The sequence below is a fragment of the Hyla sarda genome, chromosome 2 (genome assembly GCF_029499605.1).
Source record: "Hyla sarda isolate aHylSar1 chromosome 2, aHylSar1.hap1, whole genome shotgun sequence".
Taxonomy (NCBI): domain Eukaryota; kingdom Metazoa; phylum Chordata; class Amphibia; order Anura; family Hylidae; genus Hyla; species Hyla sarda.
The window spans coordinates 407,259,698-407,276,172 of record NC_079190.1 but is presented as its reverse complement, the minus strand read 5'-3'; the positions used below and the strand labels follow the sequence as shown (position 1 = coordinate 407,276,172).

Below are 16,475 nucleotides of genomic sequence, written 5' to 3'. Positions count from 1 at the left end.
CACCTGTGGGGTGTTAAGGCTCACTATACCATTTATTACATTCCGTGAGGGGTGTAGTTTCCAAAATGGGGAAAGAAAATTAGAAGGTATCTTCTTCAAGATAGACCTCGAATTGTTCCTTCATGGATATACCTATTTTTTCCAGTCCCCTCCTGTTGTTCTATATGGATTTATTAGTGTTTTTAATTCTCCTAGTGTCGCTCATGTATAGCGTCACATAGGGCAGGGAAGAGAGAGCCCTGAGCTTCCCCAGAACCCCTTTTCCAGCCTATTGCATATCCACTCTAAATAGTGGCTCTACAACTTAGACAGCCCATATGCTAACTAAAGTGCAGTGGCGTCAAGGTCAAAACAATAAACAGGAGCTGTACAAGGTCAGGGACACATATCAGAAAACCAGAATACTGAATAACGTCAGGAATGCAAAGGAGTAAAAAGATATCAGGGAAACATGGAAACAGGTATATAGCGGACAGACATCAGCCCAAGAACCAAAGCAAGATAAATGGCAGATATGATAATATGGACTGAACAGTATATCAGAAAATACATAATTGAGAGACTAGACCAGGAATGCAGGGGATAGACAGGCAAGCAGCAGTCAGACACTATACAGATCAAGGATAACAAGAACAGAAACAAAAACCCACAAGGATCAACAAGTCTGAACACGGACCAAAATACTAAATAGATCAGGATACACAGAATTATTTGACCCTTGAAACAAGAACCAAACTGACTCCTATGTTAGGGACAAAGCAAAACTCAGGAAACAGAACTAACCACAGGAGGAACAGAATTAACTTCAAAACAAAACTCCAAACATGGAGGAATTCCAAAATACAAAACAGGTCTGCGCACTAAGCAAGACACAGGTTAGACACAGGTTATCACAAAAACTGAAAAGCCATGGCAGAGTAGGATTCAAATAATCCCTCCTATGTGGTTATTGGTCTGGCACTGTAACTCTTTCTGAATAAGAGGGCAACACTCACAGACTGGTCAGGTATCAGTACGCCCTGAGGTTTTACAATCACCGCCTCACGCCAGGAAGTGATTGTAATGGGATGACTGATGTAATCACACAACAGGCATCCCAGTACATCGCTCGGGGGGTTTACTGAGACCCCATTTGTCAGTAATCGCTGTGATTGGCTGGTCAATTCTAACCGCTCTTAGTTGCCAATTGGGTCTCTGTTGACCTGTTGGCACGGAAGATAAGGGTGATTGCTGCTGTCCGAGACAGCACCAATCACCCTTGAGCATCAGGAGGGAGGTGGCACCTTCCAATCTCTGCTATTGGTTGGTTGGATTTTCGGACGATCCGAAGGCTCTGGACTAGGGATCAGCTACTAGGTAAGGCTGGGTTCACACCACGTTTTGTTAACTATGGTTCCCGTATATGGCTGGGAGAAGGGGGTGCGGGGCTTAATCGCTGCGCCCGCACTCAGCCGTATTCGGGAACCGTATTCAATGCATGTCTATGAGCCGACCGGAGTGAACCGCAGCCTCCGGTCGACCACGTTTTTGCCTGCGGTCGGGAAACCGCATACGGACGAAAATGAAGCCGACCGGAGGCTGCGGTTCACTCCGGTCGGCTCATAGACATGCATTAAAAACGGTTCCCGAATACGGCTGAGTGCGGGCACCGTGATTAAGCCCCGCCCCACCTCCTCCCAGCCGTATACGGGAACCTTAGTTAACAAAACGTGGTGTGAACCCAGCCTAAGGGACAGAGGGTGCTAGGCAAGGACAGTTAGGTTAAAAAAAAAAAAAAAAAGAAGAGGCCACAGCCTTCCTCTGCTTCTGCACATGGTTAATAATCATCCAAGTACAGAAAAGGATGATTATACATTTTTGTCATAATTTACATGTGTAAACTAAAGTGGTGAGAAAAATACACAGCAGATCCTTTTCTCATCCTTCGTCTGTGTATTTTTCTCATCACATTACTTTACACAGGCCTCATGTGTCACTGTATACTCGTTTTTTATTTGTACTAGCTGAGTTTACATTGATTATGTTATAATTTTTGCATGTCTAATGTATTTTTTCATAACAGCTAGTAGGGATGAGCAAATTGAATCTGAGGAATCCGAATTCGTTACGAATCGCTTCATTAACCCCTTAACGACCACGGACGTAAATGTACGTCCTGGTTATGCGGGACTTCCCGCACCAGGACGTACATTTACGTCCTGTGTATGACCGCGAGCATCGGAAGGGTGCTCGCGTCATACACGGCAGGTTCCGGCTGCTAGCAGCAGCCGGGGACCCGCCCATAATGGCTGACATCCGTGATCACGCGGATGTCCGCCATTAACCCCTCCAATGCCGTGATCAATACAGATCACGGCATCTGCGGCATTGCGGCACTTTGATTGGATGATCGGATCGCCCGCAGCGCTGCAGCGGGGATCCGATCATCCAGCATGACAGCCGGAGGTCCCCTTACCTAGCTCCGGCCGTCTCCTGGGGTCTTCTGCTCTGGTCTGGTCTGCGATCGAGCAGACCAGAGCAGAAGATCACCGATAATACTGAGCAGTGCTGTGTCCTATGCATAGCACTGAACAGTATTAGCAATCAAAGGATTTCTATAGATAGCCCCCTATGGGGACATAAAAAGTGTAAAAAAAAAAGTTGAAAAATGTAAAAAGAAAAAGTAAAAAAATGTGAAAAATCAACTCCCCCCAATAAAAATGAAAATTGTCCATTTTTCCCATTTTACCCCCAAAAGGCGTAAACATTTTTTTTAATAAACATATTTGCTATCGCCACATGCGTAAATGTCCGAACTATCAAAATATAATGTTAATGATCCCGTACAGTGAATGGCGTGAACGTAAAAAATTTAAAAAGTCAAAAAATGCTGCGTTTTTGTCACATTTTATTAAAAAAAATGTATAAAAAATGATCTAAAAGTTTTATATATGCAAATGTGGTATCTAAAAAAAAGTACAGATGACGGCGCAAAAATAAGCCCTCATACCGCCCTATATACGGTAAAATGAAAAAAGTTATAGGTGGTCAAAATATGGTGATTTTAGATTACTGATTTTGTACAAAAAGTTTTAGATTTTTTTTTAAGCGGTACAAAAATATAAAAGTATCTAGCTATGGGTATCATTTTAATTGTATTGACCCACAGAATAAAGAACACATGTCATTTTTACCATAAAGTGTACAGTGTGAAAACAAAACCCTCCAAAATGTGCAAAATTTGGGTTTTCATTAAAATTTCCTCCCTAAAAATTTTTTGGGGGGGGTTCGCCGTACATTTTTTGGTAAAATGAGAGGTTTAATTACAAAGTACAATTGGTCATGCAAAAAACAAGCCCTTATTTGGGTCTTTAGATGGAAATATAAAAGAGTTATGGATTTTAGAAGGCGAGGAGGAAAAAACGAAAATGCAAAAATAAAATTGGCCTGGTCCTTATGGTGAAAATGGGCTTGGTCATTAAGGGGTTAAACTCCATTTAGTGAAGTTCAGGCTCCAGGGCATCTAAAATGGCGGATCCACATGTGAGGACATGGGGCAAGGAATCCTGGGAAGGAGGAAACAAGGGTAGGTGGGATGACCCTGAATCATATGCAGCATGCAGCCTATCAGCAGCCAGCAACCCCTGTGATGTCACAGCCCTATATATTAGGCAGCCAAATTCCGGCTAGTCAGTTTATTCATTACACTGCAGAGAGATAGGACGGACAGCCTGTGTGTGTGTGTTACACAGAAAAGTTTTTTTTCCAGCAGCCTTTCACCTCCTAGTCACATCAGCATTCTGGTGGAAAGAGAGCAGTGCTTTTTTTCACTGAAAAGGATTTTACTGCAGCCAGTAACCTCCCAGTCACTTTCTACAGCATTGTATTACAGAGAGGGGCAGAGAGCTATATGTTGCCTCATACATTTCAACAAGCTGCATCAACTTCATAAACCTTAGCAGAGGAGGCACGAAGAAAGTGCAATTCTGAGTTTTTGTTCAACAACAAATCATCTACTGGCTATACTAGTCTGTAGATGGTATAATACCAAGCAATCCATTCCTAATAGTCTTTGACAGAGTGCAATTTTGGGTTTAGTATACAGGCTTTGTGTGCTCCAGCACTGTTGTGTACTATTGGTGTTGTGCAAAAATATTTTTTTAAGCGTACTGTAGCACATTTTTATGCCCTCATTAGTGCATACCACATACGTACATCTAAGTAGTGTACTACTTTGTACCTGTTAATCTCTCAAGGGCCTAGATACTGTGAAAGGATAGCCAAAAGCAATCACCGGCTTGTGTTTTACTTCAATACGTTTTTTTAAGCGTACTCTAGCGCATTTATATGCCCTCATAAGTGCATACCACAAACTTACATCTAAGTAAGATCAATCAGGCATGGATCAGCCAGGAATTCCACCCACCAATGCCTGATGCATCAGAGTAGATTGACCATGGTGCCCCACCAACCCTTCACAAATATGGTTAGTGCCAAACAGATTTAAAGCGCTGCTCCCCAGTTAGAAACATTCCTCAGCATCAGACCTTTTTCCTCCCACCTTCGTGATCAGGTACTGGTATTGCCACACACCGCACCATTCTATCACTGGGTAACTTTCAGGACTCCTGATGTGCCATTCAGCCACTTTATGGTCTCTTCATGCTACACCACCTCTAGGCTGTGCCATTCAGCCACTATATGGTCTCTTCATGCTTCAGCCAACTCCAGGCTATTCCATTAAGTCACTATATGGTCTCCTCATGCTTCAGCCAACTTCAGGCTGTGCCATTCAGACACTATATGTTCTCTTCATACTTCACCTCCTCCAGGCTGTGGCATTCAGCCGCTATATGTTCACTCATGCTTTATCCAACTCCAGGCTGTGCCATTCAGCCACTATATGGTCTCCTAATGCCTCAGTCAACTCCTGACTGTGCCATTCAAACACTATATGGTCTCCTCATGCCTCAGCCAACTACAGGCTGTGTCACTCAGGCAATTTATGGTTTACTGATGCTGCTGGGCCTAGGTTTGGGAATACAAATGTTGTTATTGTTAGGATTCGGCAGGCTGGATGTATATCCTCTGTGTCAGCGAGGGATTGGCGTGGACCGTGTTGGTGGCCCGGTTCTAGGATTGCTACTGGTATTCACCAGAGCCCGCCGCAAAGCGGGATGGTCTTGCTGCGGCGGTAGCAACCAGGTCGTATCCACCGGCAACGGCTCAACCTCGCTGACTGCTGAGAAGGCGTGGGACAGAAGGACTAGACAGAGGCAAGGTCAGACGTAGCAGAAGGTCGGGGCAGGCGGCAAGGTTCGTAGTCAATAGCGATAGCAAGAGGTCAGGAACACTGGTAAGGCAAACACTATAACGCTTTCACTGGCACAAGGCAACAAGATCCGGCAAGGAAGTGAAGGGGACGTGAGGTTAAATAGACAGGGAGCAGGAGGCTAATTAGACTGATTGGGCCAGGCACCAATCATTGGTGCACTGGCCCTTTAAATCTTAGAGAGCTGGCGCACGCACCCTAAGGAGCGGAGCCGCGCACGCCAGGACGAGACAGCCGTGGACCGGGACAGGTGAGTGACTTGGGATGCGATTCGCGAGCGGGCGCGTCCCGCTATGCGAATCGCATCCCCGCCGGCAGTGTCAGTGTAGAGCTCCCAGTCAGCGGGTCTGACCGGGGCGCTGCAGAGAGAGGAACGGACCCGGAGAAGGGACCCGGAGCGCTCGGCGTAACAGTACCCCCCCCCTTAGGTCTCCCCCTCTTTTTGTCCGGATGTCGCTCCACATGGGGCGAGGACATTTTGAGCGATTGAAGAGTCTCCTTCTGGAGGACAGTGACGTCCTGGGTATGCACATCAACGGCAGGCAGTTCAGAAGGAGTGGGAATGGGGAGGGGGGGCAGAGGGTGAAGCTTGGCACGGGGCAGAGTGTTACCAGGAAGGGGGCTATGAGGAGGCACGGCATAGTCCTGATAGGCCTTGAGGAGACCAGGTATAGGAGGAGACAATGAGGTTTGACAGACGGGACTGGGGGCAGACGTGAGGCATTTTTTGTGGCAAGAAGCACCCCAACTCTTGATCTGCCCGGTGGTCCAGTCAATGGTAGGAGAGTGGCGTTGGAGCCATGGCAGACCGAGGAGGACTTCAGATGTGCAGTTGGGCAAAACAAAAAATTCAATTTTTTCGTGATGCCGTCCAATGCTCATGAGCAGGGGTTCTGTGTGGTAACGCACAGTGCAGTCCAATTTAACTCCGTTGAAAGAGGAAATGTAGAGCGGCTTGACGAGACGGGTCACAGGGATGTTGAACTTATTAACAAAAGAGGTCAAAATGAAATTTCCCGCAGAACCAGAGTCCAAGAAGGCCACAGCTGAGAAGGAAGAGTTGGCAGAAGGAGAAATCCGTATGGGCACAGTGAGACGTGGAGAAGCAGACTTCAGACCAAGAGACGCCACTCCCACGTGAGCTGGGTGCGTGCGTGCGTTTCCCAGACGTGGAGGACGAATAGGGCAATCCACCAAGAAATGTTCGGTACTAGCGCAGTACAAACATAAATTTTTATCTCTACAGCGAGTCCTCTCTTCATGGGACAGGCGAGACCGATCCACTTGCATAGCCTCCTCGGCGGGAGGCACAGGGGTAGATTGCAAACGATACTGTGAGAGAGGTGCCCAGAGATCAAGGTCTTTATCCTGGCGGAGCTCCTGATGTTTTTCAGAAAAACGCATGTCAATGCGGGTGGCCAAATGGATAAGTTCATGCAGGTTGGTAGGAATTTCTCGTGCGGCCAGCACATCTTTGATGTTACTGGATAGGCCTTTTTTAAAGGTCGCGCAGAGGGCCTCGTTGTTCCAAGATAATTCAGAGGCGAGGGTACGAAATTGGATGGCGTACTCGCCTACAGAAGAATTTCCCTGGACCAGGTTCAGCAAGGCAGTTTCGGCAGAAGAAGCTCGGGCTGGTTCCTCAAAGACACTACGAACCTCAGCGAAGAAGGACTGTACAGTGGCGGTGACAGGATCATTGCGGTCCCAGAGCGGTGTGGCCCAAGACAGGGCCTTCCCAGACAGGAGACTAACCACGAAAGCCACCTTCGACCTTTCTGTAGGAAATTGGTCCGACAACATCTCCATATGTAGGGAACATTGTGACAGGAAACCACGGCAAAGTCTAGAGTCCCCATCAAATTTGTCCGGCAGGGACAAGCGGAGGCCAGGAGCGGGCATTCGCTGCGGAGGAGGTGCAGGAGCTGGCGGGGGAGATGGTTGCTGCTGTAGCTGTGGCAGAAGTAGCTGTAACATGGCGGTTAACTGCGACAGCTGCTGTCCTTGTTGGGCGAACTGTTGTCCAAGTTGCTCTATCTGTTGGGACTGCTGGGCGACCACCGTGGTAAGGTCAGCGACAGCTGGCAGCGGGACCTCAGCGGGATCCATGGCTGGATCTACTGTTAGGATTCGGCAGGCTGGATGTGGATCCTCTGTGTCAGCGAGGGACTGGCGTGGACCGTGTCGGTGGACCGGTTCTAGGGTTGCTACTGGTATTCACCAGAGCCCGCCGCAAAGCGGGATGGTCTTGCTGCGGCGGTAGCAACCAGGTCATATCAACCGGCAACGGCTCAACCTCGCTGACTGCTAAGAAGGCGTGGGACAGAAGGACTAGACAGAGGCAAGGTCAGACGTAGCAGAAGGTCGGGGCAGGCGGCAAGGTTCGTAGTCAATAGCGATAGCAAGAGGTCAGGAACACTGGTAAGGCAAACACTATAACGCTTTCACTGGCACAAGGCAACAAGATCTGGAAAGGAAGTGAAGGGGAAGTGAGGTTAAATAGACAGGGAGCAGGTGGAGGCTAATTAGACTGATTGGACCAGGCACCAATCATTGGTGCACTGGCCCTTTAAATCTTAGAGAGCTGGCGCGCGCGCCTTAAGGAGCGGAGCCACGCGCGCCAGGACGAGACAGCCGGGGACCGGGACAGGTGAGTGACTTGGGATGCGATTCGCGAGCGGGCGCATCCCGCTATGCGAATCGCATCCCCGCCGGCAGTGTCAGTGCAGCGCTCCCGGTCAGCGGGTCTGACCGGGGCGCTGCGGAGAGAGGAACGCCGCGAGCGCTCCGGGGAGGAGCAGGGACCCGGAGTGCTCGGCGTAACAGTTATGGTAGCACTAGCTACCCCAAATCTTCGGTTTAAAGTTCAGAATTCATATTTTAATCTTAGGTATTGTGACGTCCCAGTGTCTACTTATGCTGTTGCCAACTCCTGGCTGTGCCATTCAGACACTATGTGGTCTCCTCATGCTTCAGCCAACTACAGGCTGAGTCATTCAGACAAAATATGGTTTGCAGATGAAGCTGGGCCTTGGTCTGGGCCTAAAAATGTTTTATGGTAGCACTAGCTACCATAAATCTTCAATTTAAATTTCAAAATTCATCTTTTAATCTTAGGAATTGTGAAGCCCTAGTGTCTTCTCATGCTGCTGCCAGCTCCAGAATGTGTCATTCAGCCACTATATGGTGTCCTCATGCTGCCAACACCTCCACGCTGTGTCATTCAGCCACTATATGATCTCCTCATGCAGCCAGTATTTGGTCTCCTCATGCTTCAGCCTCATCCAAGCTGTGTCATTCAGCCACTATATGGTCTCCTCATGCTACCAAAACCTCCACGCTGTGTCATTCAGCCACTATTTGGTCTCCTCATACTGATGCCAGCTCCAGGTTCTGTCATTGCGCCTCTGCGGCAGTGATTCTAAAAGCGATGCCTGTAATCTGCATGTCATACTGAAAACAGTATTATTTCACTACCCCAGGACACTCCATATGTGTGTTAGAACACAGCAAAGTGTTCTACACCCCTATTGAGGCTCTCTGTAGGCCAGAAATTTTCAATATAGATTTGCCACAAATAAATTTGCATCGAACCAAATAGTAACAGTAGGTACAGGCAGCAGAGTTCCCCCAACAGTAGGTATAGGCAGCAGATTTCCCCCAAGTAGGTACAGGCAGCAGAGTCCCCCCATAGTAGGTATAGGCAGCAGAGTTCCCCCAACAGTAGGTATAGGCAGCTGCATCCCCCCACAGTAGGTATAGGCAGCAGAGTTCCCCCACAGTAGGTACAGGCAGCAGAGTCCCCCCACACTAGGTACAGGCAGAAAAGTCCCCCAACACCCTCCCCTCCTCAGGATGGAAAAAAAAAAAATCTGCTCACCTGAATATGTCCCACACAGTGATCTACTCTGGAGCACAGCAGAGGACCACGTCTTCAATCCTCTACAGTGCAGGTGCCGATGAGTGATGTCATCGGCGCCTGCATTGTGTGTTGCATGGGGCAGAGGTCATGTTTCTTCTCTTTGTAGGCCACAGATGCAGCTCACACAGAGAAGGGGGTTTCTGCTGTATGTGTGTGAGCCGCACATACAGAAGAAAACAGCGCTGTCTGCCTGGGGCTCAGAGATGAGTATCCTAAATCCTTAGTAGTAGAGGCGGCGGCGGGCTCTTTTCCCCATCAGGCCCTGGGACCACGTCCTAACAGACCGCCAGGTCAGTCCACCTTCCTATGTATATGTGCACAGGCTGGGCAGGCTATCCCACTATTATGCACTATTGTGTAATTAGCTGTAAAGCTTATGCATAGGCGTGCGCAGCCTATTGCATTAGGGTGTGCACCCTAAAGCACAAACTCACTCCGCGCACGCGTGTGTGTATATATATATATATATATATATATATATATATATATATATATATATATATATATACACACACACATACATATACACACACGCACTCCTGCTTGCATAGTGTAGGAGGATTGGATCCAGGGCCAGTTTTAGGCTTAGCGTGGCCCTGGGCAAAATCAGAAGTGGGGTCCCAAAAGTCGTAATAGTGCACTAATCAGATTAGCACATTTTTGGTCACTTCAAATACCATAAAAAATATCTAAAAAGCAAAAAAAAAAAAAAATGGTACCGATAAAAACTACAAATCACAGCGCTAAAAATTACCCTCATACATCCCCATATACAGAAAAATAAAAGTGCTATAGGGATCAGAATAGTACAATTTTATATTTGTGTATTCACATTAGGTTGGCAGCATAGTTCCCCCACATTAGGTTGGCAGTATAAATCTCCCACATTAGGATGGAAATATATTTCCCCCACATTAGGTTGGCAGTATAGTTCCCCCACATTAGGTGCAGTATAGTTCCCCCACATTAGGTTAGTAGTACAGTTCCCCCACACTAGGTGCAGTACAGTTCCCCCACATTAGGTTGGCAGTATAGTTCCCCCACATTAGGTTGGCAGTATAGTTCCCCCACATTAGGTTGGCAGTATAGTTCCCCCACATTAGTTTGGCAGTACAGTTCCCCCACATTAGGTTGGCAGTACAGTTCCCCCACATTAGGTTGGCAGTACAGTTCCCCCACATTAGGTTGGCAGTACAGTTCCCCCACATTAGGTGCAGTACAGTTCCCCCACATTAGGTGCAGTACAGTTCCCCCACATTAGGTGCAGTATAGTTCCCCCATATTAGGTGCAGTATAGTTCCCCCACATTAGGTGCAGTATAGTTCCCCCACATTAGGTGCAGTATAGTTCCCCCACATTATGTGGAATATAGTTCCCCCACATTAGGTGGAATATAGTTCCCCCACATTAGGTGGAATATAGTTCCCCCACATTAGGTGCAGTACAGTTCCCCCCCATTAGGAGCAATATAGTTCCCCCACATTAGGTGCAGTATAGTTCCCCCCCATTAGGTGCAGTATAGTTCCCCCACATTAGGTGCAGTATAGTTCCCCCAAATTAGGTTGGCAGTATAGTTCCCCCACATTAGGTACAGTATAGTTCCTCCACATTAGGTTGGCAGCATAGTTCCCCCACATTAGGTTGGCAGTATAAATCTCCCACATTAGGATGGAAATATATTTCCCCCACATTAGGTTGGCAGTATAGTTCCCCCACATTAGGTGCAGTATAGTTCCCCCACATTAGGTTAGTAGTACAGTTCCCCCACACTAGGTGCAGTACAGTTCCCCCACATTAGGTTGGCAGTATAGTTCCCCCACATTAGGTTGGCAGTATAGTTCCCCCACATTAGGTTGGCAGTATAGTTCCCCCACATTAGGTTGGCAGTACAGTTCCCCCACATTAGGTGCAGTACAGTTCCCCCACATTAGGTGCAGTACAGTTCCCCCACATTAGGTGCAGTATAGTTCCCCCACATTAGGTGCAGTATAGTTCCCCCACATTAGGTGCAGTATAGTTCCCCCACATTAGGTGCAGTATAGTTCCCCCACATTAGGTGGAATATAGTTCCCCCACATTAGGTGGAATATAGTTCCCCCACATTAGGTGGAATATAGTTCCCCCACATTAGGTGCAGTACAGTTCCCCCCCATTAGGAGCAATATAGTTCCCCCACATTAGGTGCAGTATAGTTCCCCCCCATTAGGTGCAGTATAGTTCCCCCACATTAGGTGCAGTATAGTTCCCCCAAATTAGGTTGGCAGTATAGTTCCCCCACATTAGGTACAGTATAGTTCCTCCACATTAGGTTGGCAATATAGTTCCCCCACATTAGGTACAGTATAGTTCCTCCACATTAGGTGCAGTATAGTTCCCCCACATTAGGTGCAGTACAGTTCCCCCACATTAGGTGCAGTACAGTTCCCCCACATTAGGTGCAGTATAGTTATAATTGTAGGGAGGAGGACAAGTCTAGAATTTACCATGACGCTTACGGGACTAATTCTACCGCTGATCTTATATTTGCCAAGGGGTTCAATGGGCTGTATGTGTGTGAGCCGCACATACAGAAGAAAACAGCACTGTCGGCCTGGGGCTCAGAGATGAGTATCCTAAATCCTTAGTAGTAGAGGCGGCGGCGGGCTCTTTTCCCCATCAGGCCCTCGGATCACGTCCTAACAGACCGCCAGGTCAGTCCACCTTCCTATGTATATGTGCACAGGCTGGGCAGGCTATCCCACTATTATGCACTATTGTGTAATTAGCTGTAAAGCTTATGCATAGGCGTGCGCAGCCTATTGAATTAGGATGTGCACCCTAAAGCACAAACTCACTCCGCGCACGCGTGTGTATATATATATATATATATATATATATATATATATATATATACACACACAAACATTCATATACACACACGCACTCCTGCTTGCATAGTGTAGGAGGATTGGATCCAGGGCCAGTTTTAGGCTTAGCGTGGCCCTGGGCAAAATCAGAAGTGGGGTCCCAAAAGTCGTAATAGTGCACTAATCAGATTAGCACATTTTTGGTCACTTCAAATACCATAAAAAATATCTAAAAAGCAAAAAAAAAAATGGTACCGATAAAAACTACAAATCACAGAGCAAAAAATTACCCTCATACATCCCCATATACAGAAAAATAAAAGTGCTATAGGGATCAGAATAGTACAATTTTATATTTGTGTATTCACATTAGGTTGGCAGCATAGTTCCCCCACATTAGGTTGGCAGTATAAATCTCCCACATTAGGATGGAAATATATTTCCCCCACATTAGGTTGGCAGTATAGTTCCCCCACATTAGGTGCAGTATAGTTCCCCCACATTAGGTTAGTAGTACAGTTCCCCCACACTAGGTGCAGTACAGTTCCCCCACATTAGGTTGGCAGTATAGTTCCCCCACATTAGGTTGGCAGTATAGTTCCCCCACATTAGGTTGGCAGTATAGTTCCCCCACATTAGTTTGGCAGTATAGTTCCCCCACATTAGGTTGGCAGTACAGTTCCCCCACATTAGGTTGGCAGTACAGTTCCCCCACATTAGGTGCAGTACAGTTCCCCCACATTAGGTGCAGTACAGTTCCCCCACATTAGGTGCAGTATAGTTCCCCCACATTAGGTGCAGTATAGTTCCCCCACATTAGGTGCAGTATAGTTCCCCCACATTAGGTGCAGTATAGTTCCCCCACATTAGGTGGAATATAGTTCCCCCACATTAGGTGCAGTACAGTTCCCCCCCATTAGGAGCAATATAGTTCCCCCACATTAGGTGCAGTATAGTTCCCCCCCATTAGGTGCAGTATAGTTCCCCCACATTAGGTGCAGTATAGTTCCCCCAAATTAGGTTGGCAGTATAGTTCCCCCACATTAGGTACAGTATAGTTCCTCCACATTAGGTTGGCAGCATAGTTCCCCCACATTAGAATGGCAGTATAAATTTCCCACATTAGGATGGAAATATATTTCCCCCACATTAGGTTGGCAGTATAGTTCCCCCACATTAGGTGCAGTATAGTTCCCCCACATTAGGTTAGTAGTACAGTTCCCCCACACTAGGTGCAGTACAGTTCCCCCACATTAGGTTGGCAGTATAGTTCCCCCACATTAGGTTGGCAGTATAGTTCCCCCACATTAGGTTGGCAGTATAGTTCCCCCACATTAGTTTGGCAGTACAGTTCCCCCACATTAGGTTGGCAGTACAGTTCCCCCACATTAGGTTGGCAGTACAGTTCCCCCACATTAGGTGCAGTACAGTTCCCCCACATTAGGTGCAGTACAGTTCCCCCACATTAGGTGCAGTATAGTTCCCCCACATTAGGTGCAGTATAGTTCCCCCACATTAGGTGCAGTATAGTTCCCCCACATTAGGTGCAGTATAGTTCCCCCACATTAGGTGGAATATAGTTCCCCCACATTAGGTGCAGTACAGTTCCCCCCCATTAGGAGCAATATAGTTCCCCCACATTAGGTGCAGTATAGTTCCCCCCATTAGGTGCAGTATAGTTCCCCCACATTAGGTGCAGTATAGTTCCCCCAAATTAGGTTGGCAGTATAGTTCCCCCACATTAGGTACAGTATAGTTCCTCCACATTAGGTTGGCAGCATAGTTCCCCCACATTAGGTTGGCAGTATAAATCTCCCACATTAGGATGGAAATATATTTCCCCCACATTAGGTTGGCAGTATAGTTCCCCCACATTAGGTGCAGTATAGTTCCCCCACATTAGGTTAGTAGTACAGTTCCCCCACACTAGGTGCAGTACAGTTCCCCCACATTAGGTTGGCAGTATAGTTCCCCCATATTAGGTTGGCAGTATAGTTCCCCCACATTAGGTTGGCAGTATAGTTCCCAACATTAGGTTGGCAGTACAGTTCCCCCACATTAGGTTGGCAGTACAGTTCCCCCACATTAGGTTGGCAGTACAGTTCCCCCACATTAGGTGCAGTACAGTTCCCCCACATTAGGTGCAGTACAGTTCCCCCACATTAGGTGCAGTATAGTTCCTCCACATTAGGTGCAGTATAGTTCCCCCACATTAGGTGCAGTATAGTTCCCCCACATTAGGTGCAGTATAGTTCCCCCACATTAGGTGGAATATAGTTCCCCCACATTAGGTGGAATATAGTTCCCCCACATTAGGTGGAATATAGTTCCCCCACATTAGGTGCAGTACAGTTCCCCCCCATTAGGAGCAATATAGTTCCCCCACATTAGGTGCAGTATAGTTCCCCCCCATTAGGTGCAGTATAGTTCCCCCACATTAGGTGCAGTATAGTTCCCCCAAATTAGGTTGGCAGTATAGTTCCCCCACATTAGGTACAGTATAGTTCCTCCACATTAGGTTGGCAATATAGTTCCCCCACATTAGGTACAGTATAGTTCCTCCACATTAGGTGCAGTATAGTTCCCCCACATTAGGTGCAGTACAGTTCCCCCACATAAGGTGCAGTACAGTTCCCCCACATTAGGTGCAGTATAGTTATAATTGTAGGGAGGAGGACAAGTCTAGAATTTACCATGAGGCTTACGGGACTAATTCTACCGCTGATCTTATATTTGCCAAGGGGTTCAATGGGCGGATCCAAAGGGTTGTCAAAATTAGGTTTTGCCTAGAGTGTCAAAAATCCATGCACCAGCCCTGACTAGACCTCCCACTTGTGTGTATGTTTGGTGGTCGATGTTTATAGGGATGCATTTCATGTGGATTTGAAAAAAAAATTGTAAGTTGAATGGTAAAGCTCATGTTTTTCTTTACTTGGCAAACAGAAGAACAATTTTACTATAAGATGGTGGCACAGAGGGGGGAATATTCCAAATTACTTTTTTTTTTGCACCAGATTGGTTGAAAAAGTCTGCAGCTGACCCAAAACTAGGACTCCCAGCATGTTGCACCATAATCTAAATTGTACTCCTATATAGTGCAAGATGTGTGGAGTTGTAGTTTTGGTCATCATAGATTGTATCAGGGCATGCTGGGAATTGTAGTTGGTAACTGCACCTCCCAGCATTGCATTCCTTGAAGGAATGCAATGCTGGGATTTGCAGTTACCAACTACAATTCCCAGCATGCCCTGATACAATATATGGTGACCAAAACTACAACTCCCATTATGTTGCACTATACTATAGTATAGGTTATATGGTGCTACATGCTGGGGGGAGCTGTAGTTTTGGGTCAGCTGCAGAGATATAGGCTGGAATCTGGATCAAGGAAATTTCTTGATCCAGATTCCAGCCTATATCTCTGCAGCTGAACCGAAACTACGGCTCCCCCCCAGCATGTAGCACCATATAACCTATACTATAGTATAGTGCAACATAATGGGAGTTGTAGTTTTGGGTCAGCTGCAAAACCATAGACTGTATCAGGCTGATGCAGCCTATGGTTTTGCCGCTGACCCAAAACTAATTTTGGGACAGCTGCAGAGCAGACCGAGATTGTATCAGGGCATGCTGGGCGTTTCAGTTACTACTAACTGTAATGCCCAGCATACCCTGATACTATCAGGACATGCTGGGCATTACAGTAGTAACTGTAACTCCCAGCATGCCCTGACCACACCACACATGCCCAGGCTCACAGCTCAAGACAGCTCAAGTATGATTGTGACTGTCTATTATATGTAGGCTCACAGTTCAGGACTACATTCCCATCATGTATGATTGTGACTGTCTATTATATGTAGCCTACATATAATAGACAATCACACATGATGGGGATGTAGTCCTTAGCTGTGAGCCTACATATAATAGACAGTCACAATCATACATGATGGGGATATAGTCCTGAGCTGTGAGCCTACATAATGTAGGCTCACAGTTCAGAACTACATCGCCATCATGTATGGCAGCAGGTCAGCAGCCACTTACCGGCACTTGCTGCTGCTGCAGGCCTCTCTCTCCTTAGCCGCCTCTCCAGCAGCCCAGATTCCAGAGCTGGGGGCCCGGGATTCTCCTGTCCTTGCCCTGGCAGCGGGCCTCTCCTGTGCGGGCTCTCCAGAAACAGTGCGCGCGTGCGTCATGACGTCATGTGCAGCCGTGCGCACTGACGCCAGACCCATCAGCCCCCGCACTCTGTAAGGTCAGTCAGCGTAGGGATAATGTGTGTAGTAGCGGTTGCGGTGCCAAGCGTGGGGTAGTGGGGGGAGTGGTGTGTGGGTGGGGGGTCGGGCTGGTGATGTCGGCGATGTCCGGTGGGGCTGGCGTTTAGTAGTGAGAA

General features: G+C 47.3%; 1 protein-coding gene across 3 annotated transcripts in view; it reads right to left on the bottom strand.

The window, feature by feature from the left end:
- The window catches only part of LOC130356829 (acetylserotonin O-methyltransferase-like), a 176,349-nt gene extending 160,103 nt beyond the window's left edge, over positions 1 to 16,246 (bottom strand). Inside the window, exon 1 of one of the 3 annotated variants that reach the window (XM_056558822.1) lies at positions 16,127 to 16,246. The gene's annotated coding sequence lies outside the window, so the exon portion shown is untranslated. The remainder of the gene's footprint in view (positions 1 to 16,126) is intronic. The other 2 variants (XM_056558823.1, XM_056558821.1) reach the window with 2 other exon arrangements.
- Between the last annotated feature and the right edge of the window lie 229 nt (positions 16,247 to 16,475).